The sequence below is a fragment of the Corythoichthys intestinalis genome, chromosome 6 (genome assembly GCF_030265065.1).
Source record: "Corythoichthys intestinalis isolate RoL2023-P3 chromosome 6, ASM3026506v1, whole genome shotgun sequence".
In the NCBI taxonomy this organism is placed as follows: Eukaryota; Metazoa; Chordata; class Actinopteri; order Syngnathiformes; family Syngnathidae; genus Corythoichthys; species Corythoichthys intestinalis.
Window position 1 is genome coordinate 22,097,591 of NC_080400.1, and position 14,707 is coordinate 22,112,297.

Consider the following 14,707-nt stretch of genomic DNA (forward strand, 5'->3'; position numbering starts at 1 on the left):
TTTAGTTATACTGTTTATTTGCTTAAAAGGCAGGCATAGCACTCAGTTGTATTGCATTGTAGCCTACATGTGACAATAGATGGAAATTGTTTGTTTATATTGTATCACATCACATTATGGTCTGTTAAATGTAACTGTCCATCTAAAATTAAATCATTTGAAAATTTACACTGTCATTGCTTGTAAAGCGTTAAAAGTACTGCGTATGTTGTCGTTACAAGTCTGTGGCAGGGGTGGAGTTGCATGGGGAGCGGGGGGACTATAATGGTCTCTTGTCCCCGGGCCCTTGCAAGTCTGTTGACAGCCCTGGTGAGACTATACAATAGAGACCCATGATAATCCATTTTGTCCATCATGACAGATGCATCTGATAATGTTGGAAACAGCAGAGAATTGTACAAAATAATTTGCATGTATGCACAAAAACAACTTGCAACTTGCTCAAATAAATGAGAAACTGCTTTTTGATGTGCACCAGTGATACAATGTTGTGACGATTGAACAAGTAGTTTTGAAAATTTCAACTCTGAGCAGAGAAATGTACTAAAGCAACTGAGAAAAACTGTAAACCAATATTACAAAGTGCTTTTTATCTTTGCAAAAAAATATAAGTTCAAGATATTTTTTGTTGTAAACCTCACTACTGTAAACTACAGTACAAGAAAGGACTTGCAGGTATGCCAAAATGCTGTTATTTAAACAAAAAAAAAAACAACAACATTAGAAATATGCAGTATGTTACTATTTCCTCTGAAGCTCCAGATTTCCTGTTGTAGAGAATTCAGGAGGTAGTGTGAGCTATGTGCGATGACCCAATGGTGAAAGTGTACACACAGCTGTGCTGATATTGTCCTAAAGCCTCAAATATTGTTCCACGACAAAAAGGATATCTGGGATCAGCTCTCATGTGTTTATACAGTTCATCATCGCTGTTAGTTTTTAACATTTACACATTCTTTTTGGAAATAACTTTCCGGTTTATTGAGTGGCACACATCCAAAACTCATCCACTATAACTGAAAATCTAACATATACTGCACTAAGTCACATAACATGAATCTTGAATTTGCTGCTGGAACATAGAGTGATGGTGGTGGTATGCATGGTGAGCAGAGAGCAAATATGGAGTATAATTAATAAGCATTTAGTCGATAATATCTGACCTCAATTAATTACTGATCCATGATGAATGTTAATGCAAAACCAACCAAAATCATCAAACGTTAATACGATTCGGGAGTCTGGAGGTTTAGGATCCCTTGTTTGAGGTGACCCTTTCAAACCAGGCCTTGGCCCGCAGCCGTGTGATTGACAGGACCTCATCAGTGGAGGTAGCTCCCTGAAGACTGATCATGATGAAACCCTCACTAACAACACCAGTGATGGGACATGCCAACACCTCAAGGGTTTTTTGTGTTATTTTTCCCCATCCACTTTCTTTAAAAGCAACCATTCTCCCCTTTCGTAGTCCCTCTGGAGGTAAAAGGCCTCTCATCGAATTGAAAACTTTTCGCAATTGCAAGTAACAACTCAATAAAGGGGTAGTCAAGTTCTAAATGAAAGTAGAACATAAGGTCTGTGTTGATCATTAGCTATCAATTAATCACTCAATTACCTAAATGGTTCACGGTGCGCATTGAGGAAACAGGATCTAAGACGACAACATCAGTGGGAAGCATCTAATGAAGTGCAGCTGAATTCATCATGAAAGAGCAAATAATTAGCAAACTGCGTCTCGGGGGATCACTTCAAAAAGAACCTCAAAGTCGTTCGCTCCCTTCAAACGGCGAACATATACACACCGCTTAGGAGTACACAGGCAGCGCAAAGCTGTCCACCGTGCTTTTCATTTAGAACAATAAATAATGATTCATCACCAAAAAAGTTTAGAGGGTGTATTTGTTTGCATCAGAAGACGGTGACCTTTATGGCTCTTTGGCGGAGATTAAAGCCGCGCGGTGTCCAAACATATTCGGCATCAACAAATTTACATAAAACCGGGCCTGTCGCAGCTTTGGTCCACACTTAGGAGGGTTCAGCTCGTCGTATTTTGCTGGGCTCTGCTGGGACCCGTGCATGGCAGCAGTGCTGAGAGACGAGAGGATCACTCGGCGGAGCGACTGTTGGGAAAAGCGCAACGTAATTAAAATGACACAAACAAAGTGAATCTAATTAGGAATCCCCGTGCTCGAGCTCGTTAGCGGCTGACACCGCTAAATTATTTCCCTGTGTGGAAATAAATGAGGCCACTTGTCTGTGCGGGTTTGTGGGCCGCGAGGTGCTTCGGAGACTGCCAACGCGATGAAAGTAATTATTGTTAAAGTGCAACTTGCGGAGTCAAGTGCCGCAACACCAAGTCGTATGCGGTTAACAGATTTTGACAACTACAGTAGGCATACTTTCAAGCACTCATGGTTCACAGGGCTCAAAGAGGGTACTTTAAATAATAAATATACCTTACATTATGAACCCGAAACACTTTCAGACTCATCTGTTGACACTAACTGGATTTAAAAAAAAAAAATACATTCGAAATTCTGGGATATCCCTTTTCGCAGCTTAATTCATTCTGTAACAATGCGCAAAAACGCTAACAAATCATTGTTCTCCAATAAAATGAATGGAAAAAAACAATGATTGACACCATTAACACTAAAATACTCATCAATAAACTGCAGCATTATGGGATTAGAGGCCTAGCACTAGACTGGTTCCGTAGTTATCTGTCTGGACGACATCAGTGTGTCAACATTAACAATTCTAAATCAAACAAACTCATCAAACATGGAGTCCCCCAGGGCTCCGTCTTAGGGCCGCTCCTCTTCAACCTGTACATGAATGATTTTGTTAATTCCACGTCCGTTTTACATAAGGTAATATTTGCTGACGATACAAATTTGTTTTTTTCCCATAAAAATCCAACTGCGCTTGAGCAAATCATAAATAGTGAATTAAAGAAAATAGACACATGGTTAAAATGTAATAAACTATCTCTAAATATCAATAAAACAAATTACACTGTGTTTCGCTACCATAAAAAACAAGCCACTAAACAAATCTGCCTAAAAATAAACGGAGAAAACATTGAAAGGGTCGACTCTACAAAATTTTGGGGAGTCCATATTGATGAGTGCCTTAATTTTAGAAAACATATTGATGATCTTACAAATAAACTGTCAAAATATGCTGCTCTTTTCTTTAAACTGAGACACTATCTCCCACTCTCTGCACTTCTCATTTTGTATAAATCTTTATTTGAACCACACTTACAATACTGTAATGTCATATGGTGCAACACATATCCAACTTATTTAAAAAAGCTTGAAATACTACAGAAAAATACATAATACGTGCCCTAACATGGTCTGAGTTTAATGGTCCAACTAAAATAATTTTTCACCGCCACCACCTCCTGAGGCTTAAAGACCACAACTATTACCAAAATGCTTGTGTAATGTATCAGATTATCTATAGACTAAACTATAAATTAGGTGACCTCATCCCAGTCTGTACTCCTCAACACACGTATACTACCAGAAGAAAACATCAAATCACAGAGAAAAAACGAGGGCTAAAGTGTACAAGCTTTAGCATTGTGTACAAAGGACCACAGATTTGTAATGAACTGGATGAAACACTTAAAATGTCACACTCCATCTCCATCTTTAAGAAAAAACTCAAAACTCATCTCCTAGCAATGTATATATAATATGCTGATTCTTTGAATAACACTACTAGTGTCTCTTATCAAATCCATTGTAACCAACATTTTGAAATTGTCCACAGTTAATTGTATGTGTGTGTATGTGTGTGTTGTCTAACTGGGCCCCTGCTAAAAGCTTTGAATAGCTTCTTTGGAGTGCCCTATTCGCCCATCTTAACATGTGAACTGCTAGCGTATGCTCATGTACTGTATTTGATGATGTGCGAATAAACTGAAACTGACTTTTTTTTTTCATGATCCCACTCAGCCACCACAAGAAATACTGTAGATGTCTTCAATAAGAAAAAAAACATATGATATTATTTCTTTGCATGTATTATGTAAATTGTGGATTAGGGTTGTGACAAAATGTCGAAATGGTGATATATCGGGATATTTTGTATCCCAAAAGGTTATCGATATGCTCCTGCCAAGAATTGAGATATTGTTTTAAAAAGGTGTCAATGTCTAAAAAAAAAATTTTTTTAAATGAACCAACAAGTTGCTACCAAAATCTTCCACCAAAATAGTGTCTCAGTTAACTCTAGGGCTGCATTGACAGTGCTCTATTTACACTGGGAACTAGAGGTGTGCACCGGCACTGCCCTCACGATTCGATTCGATTACGATTCGGAGGGCCACGATTCGATTCGATTCGATTCAGAGGGTCACGATTCGATTCGGTTCGAGTCGGCAATGCATTGCGATGCATTAAACCCTGGGATGCATTAAAATTCTAAAGCAAAGCATATTTTTCGTGAATCATGAGGCAACACAAGCGGTCAGACATTAAACAAATTTTTATTGCCTCTTGTGTCACTCCTGGTTGAAGTCAAATGAAAATACTTTCAGATATATACAGTGCCTTGCAAAAGTATTCGGCCCCCTTGAACCTTGCAACCTTTCGCCACATTTCAGGCTTCAAACATAAAGATATAAAATTTTAATTTTTTGTCAAGAATCAACAACAAGTGGGACACAATCGTGAAGTGGAACAAAATTTATTGGATAATTTAAACTTTTTTAACAAATAAAAAACTGAAAAGTGGGGCGTGCAATATTATTCGGCCCCCTTGCGTTAATACTTTGTAGCGCCACCTTTTGCTCCAATTACAGCTGCAAGTCGCTTGGGGTATGTTTCTATCAGTTTTGAACATCGAGAGACTGACATTCTTTCCCATTCTTCCTTGCAAAACAGCTCGAGCTCAGTGAGGTTGGATGGAGAGTGTTTGTGAACAGCAGTCTTCAGCTCTTTCCACAGATTCTCGATTGGATTCAGGTCTGGACTTTGACTTGGCCATTCTAACACCTAGATACGTTTATTTTTTAACCATTCCATTGTAGATTTGGCTTTATGTTTTGGATCATTGTCCTGTTGGAAGATAAATCTCCGTCCCAGTCTCAGGTCTTGTGCAGATACCAACAGGTTTTCTTCCAGAATGTTCCTGTATTTGGCTGCATCCATCTTCCCGTCAATTTTAACCATCTTCCCTGTCCCTGCTGAAGAAAAGCAGGCCCAAACCATGATGCTGCCATCACCATGTTTGACAGTGGGGATGGTGTGTTCAGGGTGATGAGCTGTGTTGCTTTTACGCCAAACATATCGTTTTGCATTGTGGCCAAAAAGTTCAATTTTGGTTTCATCTGACCAGAGCACCTTCTTCCACATGTTTGGTGTCTCCCAGGTGGCTTGTGGCAAACTTTAAACGAGACTTTTTATGGATATCTTTGAGAAATGGCTTTCTTCTTGCCACTCTTCCATAAAGGCCAGATTTGTGCAGTGTACGACTGATTGTTGTCCTATGGACAGACTCTCCCACCTCAGCTGTAGATCTCTGCAGTTCATCCAGAGTGATCATGGGCCTCTTGGCTGCATCTCTGATCAGTTTTCTCCTTGTTTGAGAAGAAAGTTTAGAAGGACGGCCGGGTCTTGGTAGATTTGCAGTGGTCTGATGCTCCTTCCATTTCAATATGATGGCTTGCACAGTGCTCCTTGAGATGTTTAAAGCTTGGGAAATTTTTTTGTGTCCAAATCCGGCTTTAAACTTCTCCACAACAGTATCTCGGACCTGCCTGGTGTGTTCCTTGGTTTTCATAATGCTCTCTGCACTTTAAACAGAACCCTGAGACTATCACAGAGCAGGTGCATTTATACGGAGACTTGATTACACACATTTGGATTCTATTTATCATCATCGGTCATTTAGGACAGATCCTCACTGAACTTCTGGAGTGAGTTTGCTGCACTGAAAGTAAAGGGGCCGAATAATATTGCACGCCCCACTTTTCAGTTTTTTATTTGTTAAAAAAGTTTAAATTATCCAATAAATGTTGTTCCACTTCTCGATTGTGTCCCACTTGTTGTTGATTCTTGACAAAAAAATTAAATTTCATATCTTTATGTTTGAAGCCTGAAATGTGGGGAAAGGTTGCAAGATTCAAGGGGGCTGAATACTTTTGCAAGGCACTGTATATGAAAAAAAAACAGATCACAGCATTTAATTAGTTCTTTGAATGAGACCAGGGCTTTCTAATTTTTTTTACACACAGTAGCAGCCTTTCACACAGTGCAACATCTGAACTCCTGTGCAAAATCAGTAATAACAGTCACTGTATTTTAGTCACAACGACCCATCAATAAAAATATTCAAGTAAATATTAAAGAAAACAACAAAGAAAATATTGTAGTGCAGCAGCATCTTTATCGCAATATCAATCCAGGGATCAGTTCAGTTGCAAACAAAACATCAACCAAATTGCAATGTAGAACAAAAGTAAAATGTAGGCCTAGCCCACTATATTTGTGCAATAGAGGTGAGATCGGGCCTAAAAAATCCAGCCCGACCTGACACGGCCCTCTGGTATTGTAGCCCGACCCGGCCCGAGCCCGATCAATTAACTAGATTTGCAGGCCCAGCCCGAAAACCCCACTTTTTTTTTTTTTGGAGTGACGAGGGAAAAAAAAAGTGGGAGGGGGAGGATGGCAGCGAATGAACGAATGGCACCCTCCCAGTTCAAATGGATTGGACGTCTACAAGTGATAAACTCATTCCAATTCACAGCAGAAGCTTGTTTTTCTGTTTATTAGTTGTGTGTAGAATAGAATGATTTCCTGACCAATGTATCGATAATTGTTGTATCGCCATGTCGTCTGATCATCGTTATCGTGAGCTTTGTATCGCAAATCGAATCGTATCTTGAGGTAGCAAGTGGTTCCCACTCCTATTGTGGATGGTGTACAGGCAATGCACAGGAGGCATGAGATAAGTACTCAATGGCGGTGTGGTTGCGTGTATGATTAGTTGTCTGTGTGAGCCCTAGAATTGACTAGCAACCAGTATAGTCCATCTCAGAAGTGGGTAGTAACATGTTACTTCTAAGAGTAGTTTTACCACGCAATACTTTTTACTTAAGTACTGTAGATTTGTGAAGAAGAAACACTACTCTTACTCCGCTACTTTGGGCTACACTAGTTGCTACATTTACATTTCATCCTCTTAAATCTACATATCAGATTTTATTTATTTATTTGTTTATTTTTTGCCAGCGATGTCAACAGTAGCTCTACCAGTTTCACTAATGACACATTGCAACAATAATCAAGTGACTCGACATTATACCAATTAGTCAAGGTTCATAATGCATAGAGTGACCATATTTTGATTTCCAAAAAAAGAGGACACTTGGCCCGGCCTCAAGATACTTGAATTTTACTCAAAGTTCACTCAAAGATGCCTATATCACTTTAATATGTTTAAAGTGTGTCTCCTTCGTATGGACAGAAAAATTCAGTTTTATTAAAAAAAAAAAAAAAAAAAAAAGAAAATTGCCATATAGCAGTGACGTGCGGTCAGGGGAGGCAGGGGAGGCAGAGCCTCACCTGTCATCATGACAAAAAAATAATTATAGCATCAAAGTCATATTATTATTTGTCCATTGCTCTTTATGTATGACTCATTTCAAGCATTTTTTTAATAGTCAAAATCGCTGAATTTTCCTATTTCCTGTTCAAATAAAGAAGTGAAACGAGAGGTGCGGCAGCAACGAGTAAAGCCTCACCTCTGAATGCGCAATCCATAACAAACTGGGTTGATACATGGAATTGGAGCGTGCTGGTTGCCGTACATCTGCATGTCGCCATTATAATGTTTCCAGATACGTTTATTTGACCTGATTTTCCACAGTCTGGCTAATGTCTTTAACCCTTAAAGTTTAATGTTTGTTAGCGACACATTTAGTTTTGCTGATGGGAAATAAAACCGCAGTGAAAAGGCACATGCTGCGGCAGATAGTACTCTGCCGCACTGCAAGGGGGCGTACGTGAAACTGGACTTTCCGTTAAATGTGGACACGGTTAACACAACACCGGAGCTAGAAGGTTTGCTTCAAACTACGGGACAGAAGATAACTCGCGCTTTTCAAACTGACTGGTACACCCGAAAAGACTGGCTATGTGGCTGTCCTTCGAAAAATCGCCTTTGCTGCTTTCCCTGCCTTTTCTTCTCAACTTGTGCCAATGTCTGGACTAACACAAGATATTGTGACATTAAAAAACTACGACGAAGCCTCAGCAAACATGAGAGCTCGACCACTCACATTCAAAGCCTGATTGCTTTAAAAACTTTTGGAAGCTCAAGGATCGATTTGGCTTTGACGAACAGCGGAAGCTCAACGGTAGCATCCACAATGCTAAGGCAAAGGAAAACCGAAAGAGTTTGAAAGACCTTATTAATGCAACCTGCATCCTAGCTAAACAGGAGTTAACATTTCGTGGTAACGATGAGCGTGTAAGTTCTTCTAAACGTGGCATATATGTAGAACGATTACATGGTTTTGCTGAGAAAGATGAAAGGTTAGCTAGACATTTGGACACATCCACTGTGTTTTCTGGCTTGTCAAATAGAACACAGAACGATCTAATTGAAGTAATCCTCTCCATTGAGGCGGAGAGATTTTTTAAAGTAAAGGAAAATAAGGAGGACTTTTACAAAAAGGGCGTAGGTTTGCATGGGGACAGTAGGGACATAACACTACCAACTTTTCAGGATGCTAAAATTGTCCCCACCAACTTTTAAGCAACCTTACCTTTTTTGCATGATATAATGTTCAGTTATATAGAGAATTTAGATCTTTCAATAGTTCCATATGTTGTAAGGATAGAATTGACCCTACCATTATTAAGTGAATTATTTTCATTATGTTTATGTTTGCTAATAAAAACCAGACATTTATTCAGGAAGTTTTCAAAATGTTTTTTTAGTATTTTTTGAAAACAAAGGTTTGAATCGAACAGTGTATCATCTGAACCAATGCACGTAAAAGTTATTATCAGTAGATAAGGATTTATTTTGCATTGATCATTTTGCCTATTAATTAATTAGGTTCATATACATGAGAAATGTGGCCCTTTGCCCCCTTCATCCAATCTGTTTGGTCTTATTAATGTCCCGTCCCCAGCAAAAAGTGTACCTACATGCAGGTTATGCTGTTATATCGTCCCTACGAATGCTGAGACCAAACCTATGCCTTTCCAAAGTAACGGCGGTTTTTGTGGTGAAGGGCAGGCGCAAGACAAACAGTTTTCATTTCAAGCTTATTAAAAAAAAAAAAAAGCTTAGACTAAGAAAAATACAATAGAATATTTAAAAACTAAATTTTGGCCTTAAATAAAATATTCTTTGTTTTTCTTTTCACACTTTTTGTTTAGCAATCTGTAATAAATTGATTAAAGTATCAGAATATCAGAATTAAAAGTTTTAAAAACAACTGAATATTTCACTAAAGGTCAGAATTGAATTCTGTGGTTTTGTACACCACTCTTTACTCTCATTTATGTTGCATGAATTATAGAATTGCGATGGCCAACACATTGAGGGTGTAGAGCAAATGCATGTTATTTTCTTACTTTTACGTATCGATAATATGTACCGTGTGTGCGTGTTTTGTGAAGAATGCTGATGAGATATGAAATAACCAGTAGCCAATTGAATAAGCTACCCTTTTTGGTTTATATATTTGGAAATCTGACACTAAAGGAGTCAGTGCCTCACCAACCATGAACCTCACTGCACGTCACAGCCATATAGTACATATTATGTACTATATGGAAATAAGTTTTTACTCAACAGGCTTTATTCTTCCTAAAAATTAAACAATAAAAATGCAAATAAAAAAATAATTAATAAAAAAATAATAATATATTGCAGACCCTTGGAAATGTAGTCCAGTCAATATACACACACACAAAAAGTAGGCTATGTGCCACATAAACATTTTTATAAATTACTATCACAACAATTGACGTTGAGACTTTGTTATTCCCACTCAATTTTTGTTCTCATTCAATGTTCTAGATTGCACGCAAACAATAACCGAAATAAACTGACAAATTATTCAACCAACATGTTTTCAAACGCAACAGTTCAAAACTACGTTTCCCATAATGCCTAGCGCAGCTTAGCTCACTGATAGCTACCCTATTAGCGAGTACCAGGAGACGAGGCAAAATCAGACTTTGCTATAAAAGTTTACAATCATCGGCAGCGCAACGATGCGACACCAAACGGGATTTTACATTTCACGCCAGTACAAATCTCCGACAGAGGTCAACAGTTGCCATTATATATGTTTTTATCGTAAAAAAAAACTCAACAACTGGGCAGGCACTCCTACTTAGAATATAATACTAACATTCAACCAAATACACGAAAGCAGAACAATTAATACAAGACTAATACAACAGACTGCATCTCTTTGTACACGTATAATCCAATATAAAACAGACGACACATAAGCGACATTAACAGGAGATAAACTTACAGAAAGGTGTACAGAGCACTATAAACGTCTCTTAGAAGTACTCCTTACTGTAGTCAACCCGGCCGGATGACGAGGACACGACGTGAAAGTTGGACATGTCCGGGCAAAAGAGGACGTTTGGTCACCCTAGACTACACCTGCTGATTATACGTCATTCCAGGGTGATCATATTTTGATTTCCAAAAAGAGGACACAAATAACATACATTAATAATCCCTGTTTAGTCTTTTATGCAAAGTTTATATAGATTGATAGAACGCATGCACGCACTGTGTGTGCGTCAGTTTGCCCCGGCTCGGCTATGTAAGCAATACTGAAATATTGCTAATTTGGCGCACAGAAAGAAAACCGAGCATTATTAGGCTTATCTTTTTCTTCATTTGATTTATGCATTTGTTTTAATGGCTGTAGTAAACGCCTCCTGCGTAAAAACCAAGTTTAAGCTAGGAGCTAACGCTAATGCACAGCTATCGCTGCTGTCCTGCCTGATCACTCTCGCTCTTTGCTGACGTAATTGTTGCATAACTTCTGATTTGGGAGACTTGACAGTTTAGACTGCCGCCACATTCTGGAAAAAAGAGGCCCAGATTGGATTTAAACCACATATGAAAGTGACCCAGATTGGATTTGAAATGGTCCACTTCTATCAACTTGATTTAGCATCTACTCTACTTGAAAGCAAATACATTTATAAAACCTTGGAGTAAAGGGGTTAAGTCGGCAAACCTGTGCTGTTTGTCAAGACGATGCCCTAAGTTCAAATTTGTTTGTGCAATCTAATCAATAAACATGATGTGTGATACTTAATTGGCTTTAAAATTGTATTCCAAGTGTTTTTTTCCCACATTCCTGCACAAAGTCGAGAGTTGGTGTCATGCTGTGTTCTAGAGAATCGTTTGGAATATTGAACAAATTTGTGCTTGAACGATGTTACAGAGCGTATCATTGTCAAATGTATCTGTAAAGGTCAGCAAAGTGAGACTTAGGAAACATACTTTTTGCTTGCTTGCTTTGGTGATAAATCATTCCACAAAAACACAGTCGTCAAAAAAATAGTTGGTGATCCTGTCTGTGGTCTGGCTCTCAAACTCGCACCTCTACTCGCTCATTCATCCACACGACCCTTATCTTATGGGGTGAGGTAAGTGAATCCAGTGGCTGGTAGTTTTGAGGGAGCCAGGGGAGCCATTGAGAGCCCATTAGGAGGTTAAGTCGAGGAACCTTTCCATTGTTCTGCTGTTTGATTCCTGCCCTGTGACCCACACTCTGCTGGCCAGAGCCTGGGAAACCCTGTTAGTGATGATGAGGGGAAATAAAAGACGATCTCATGTACCCACAAAGGCATGGCTCACACATACACGGCTGGCTAAAATACACAAACGGGGAACAGTATGGAAGCACTGACAGTCGGATGAGTCTCAGCGGGCCGGTGGTTGATGCGTAAGGGCGGAGAGATTTCCGGCCAGACGACAGTAGCGGAACACGTGGGAAAGACAAAGGACAAATGAGGAAGTTGGGGATGGCAAAAAAGTGAGACGGCAGTCCAGTAATGCATCCTGTGTAAGGTTCAGTTACAACTAATGGCTTCATGAATCATTCACGAATAAGTTAGCATATAAATGATCAACATGAGGAAAATTACTAGTGGATTTTTTCTTTGTTAGGACACTATTTTCATGAACAGAAGGACAGCAATTATGTTGTCAAAGATTCCCACCATGAGGTTAAACTGCTACCTTTTGGTAAGGACTGCAAAATCAAATAACCTAATGTTTTACCCATACACTGTAAATGGAAAAATTGTCCTGACTCAAGATTAAATAGTTCATCTCACTTAATTCATACTAGTTTTTAAAGTTTACTTTCTCATATTGAGTTGTCTGCACTTTTTACCAGCTTACTTGTTTTATTAAGTTGTATGAACTTGAATCTACTAAGTGAGTAGCATGGTTTGTGGTATGAGAGCTGCGCACCTGTAGTGCGCATGTCCATTTCCAGGTGGCGCGAATCTACATCTACCACTGGAGGAAAATTCGAGAAAGCGGTCAGAACAGAATCATTGCGCCAACTGAATGTTGCCTTGACTTGGTTTTGGTAGGTAAAGCTTTTGTTTCTAACCTTGTCAATATCATTTAATATTTAAAATAAGAATTGTTAGAAGAAAGTCCACTCAGACTTTATGTTGGCATGTTCGCCTGTGTGTGTTTGCCTGCGGGTTCATACTAGACCAGTCGGTGTAGCCGTGAGCTACGTGTTGTGCTAACATGTCTCCGCAGGCCGGTCCTGTCTGTTAGCTGTTTGCGTGATGCTTCTGAGTTAACTAGTTAGCTCAGTGTAACAAGCTGTAATGTCGGGTGAGACGTGTGTGTGGACGCGGTGGTGCGGGTGTGTGCATGCATGCGTGTTTGGGGGGCTCCGTGAAGTCATGCTAGTGCTGGGATGTAAACGTGTGTAACGCCAGTTATGTTACATTTAAAGGCGCCTTTTTTCTGAATCAGTACACGTCCAAAAAGTTGTTAAAGTTAAAATTGGGATATCGTCTGACACAGTATCTTGACAAGTGCACCAAATGCGAAAAAAGTTATATGGGTGAGTAAAATGATGTGTTTTACTTAAAAAAATAAAGTGTCAAATGATAAAAGAGTGAAATAAGCGAGTTAAATGTTGTTTTACTTCAAAAATAAGGTGCCAAATGCAAAGGAAAAAAAAAAAAGTTTTCCAATTTAGGTGGGGATGTCACAAAAAGTGACATATTCTGAATCAGTTGGGAGTTACAAATTTGATGTCCCACATATGATTTTTTTTTTACCTTTTTGTGCAGGTTTAGTGATGAAATGCAGCCATTTCCACCTGCTCGTAATCTAAAGAGCTCTCTAAGACAGTATTACAGAGTTGTGGTTTGTTCTCTATGATTATGTGCAGGCACTTCAATCATCAAAGTGAACACACTATAATGTGTGTGTGATGTTTTTCCATCTTAATTGAATTATTTGTGTTTTTATTTTAAATGCAGGATTCAGACTCTTCCGATGACTTTGTCCAAGTTCCTGTTGGGGTTCTGCAAGTCATACCGGAGGACATGCCACTAACGCCATGCAGCATTGCGATCATCCTTGAAGGGAACCTTGTTATGGATGAGGTTCCCACAATGTCGAAAGCAATTTGTCTTGTTTTTGCTTTAATTTTTGCACTGCATCTTGAATACCCCAAAACTATGAAAAACATTTTTGAGTTTTTTCAGAAGGTTTTGTTGAACCTGGGACACCAAAAGCTAAGCCCAAAACTGCAAAAATTAAAGAAGTTACTTTTGGCCTAGTGCTTGCAGATCTAGGCCATAGATGTTCTGGCAAGGAATATGTGTAATGGGAAATGATGTGTTCCGAATGTTAGTTTTTATTTATCAGTTTGTATTTTTATTTTTACAGACTAAATGTAGCCAAGCCTTTTTGTTGCGAAGTCTGTTTTTTGCTGTGTTGTCATATTGTTTGGAAATACTAAAGTAAAAAAAAAAACATGTCCATAATGCCATTTTGTGAATTCTTATTTTAAAGTTGGCGAAACTAGATATGTTATAGAAACTGCAATTTCAGGAGAAATTACTCTGGACTTTGCTGTGTGAAGATGAAGATCTTTACCCCGCCCATGTTGGTTTTTGGACATTTCAGAGACCATATATGGCCAGTTCCTGCTGATTTGGGGTCATTTCTGGGACATGGCATGGTCATATTAGGTCACTTCCTGTTGATTTGGGGACATTTGGGGGACATGTCCTGGTCCTATCAGGTCACTTCCTGTTGATTGGGGGGACATGTCCCGGTAATATCAGGTCATGTGGGGACATTTGGGTGGCGTGTCCTGGTCGTATCAGGTGATTTTGGGACATTTAGGGGGCGTGTCCTGGACAGATCAGGTCATTTGGGGGACATGTCCTATTGATATTTGGTAATTTCCTGTTGATTTGGGGACATTTGTTTTTTTGCCATTGAAAATGAATGGGCTTTGCCCAGACAATTTAAGTACTGCCCACTTACTTCGGCATAGTACATTAAGTTATTGTTACTTATCTTTATTGAGTTCATGTCAACTTTAGTGAAGTGGATTACACTAAGATACCTCAAGTAAAGTAATACAAATTTCAAGTAAAGCCCACTTCTTTTGGCACAATATATTATAGTTCATTCGACT

At 38.9% G+C, this 14,707-nt stretch overlaps 1 long non-coding RNA gene across 1 annotated transcript in view; it reads right to left on the bottom strand.

Moving 5' to 3' along the window:
- Positions 1-930: 930 nt before the first annotated feature.
- Positions 931-14,707, bottom strand: part of LOC130918099 (uncharacterized) — a 152,463-nt gene continuing 138,686 nt past the window's right edge. The window contains exon 3 of the long non-coding RNA XR_009063560.1: positions 931-2,120. This is a non-coding gene — a long non-coding RNA (uncharacterized LOC130918099). The remainder of the gene's footprint in view (positions 2,121-14,707) is intronic.